Source organism: Bison bison, unplaced genomic scaffold, assembly GCF_000754665.1.
Source record: "Bison bison bison isolate TAMUID 2011002044 unplaced genomic scaffold, Bison_UMD1.0 scf7180017864092, whole genome shotgun sequence".
Taxonomy (NCBI): domain Eukaryota; kingdom Metazoa; phylum Chordata; class Mammalia; order Artiodactyla; family Bovidae; genus Bison; species Bison bison.
The window spans coordinates 1,553,508-1,553,818 of record NW_011494664.1 but is presented as its reverse complement, the minus strand read 5'-3'; the positions used below and the strand labels follow the sequence as shown (position 1 = coordinate 1,553,818).

Genomic DNA, 311 nt, shown 5'->3' with positions numbered 1-311 from the left:
CCTTCTTACCACACTGTTTCCTTGGCAACTGTCATGTTAATCTAGAGAGGAAAGCTTTGTGCTGGAAGCTATCTGCCTGTTTTCTGTGAAATCCCCGGTCTGTGGAATTGCGCCTGCAGAGGGAGAGCACTAAGCTGGCATCCAGAGAGAAACTGGTGAGAAGCCAATCAAATGATCCATGCACCTAGAACTTCCTATATGTGACCCGAGTAGCTTACAGGGGCCAAGAGGCTGTGTGTGTTGGTAGTCCCTCAGCTTGTGGATGGCATGAAGGTACTGTGCACTCAATACTCCTCTCTTCATCTCTCTGT

The 311-nt window shown here is 48.9% G+C and overlaps 1 protein-coding gene across 4 annotated transcripts in view; it reads left to right on the top strand.

Moving 5' to 3' along the window:
- The window catches only part of USO1 (USO1 vesicle transport factor), an 81,071-nt gene that overhangs the window by 71,674 nt on the left and 9,086 nt on the right, over window positions 1-311 (top strand). The window lies entirely within an intron of this gene.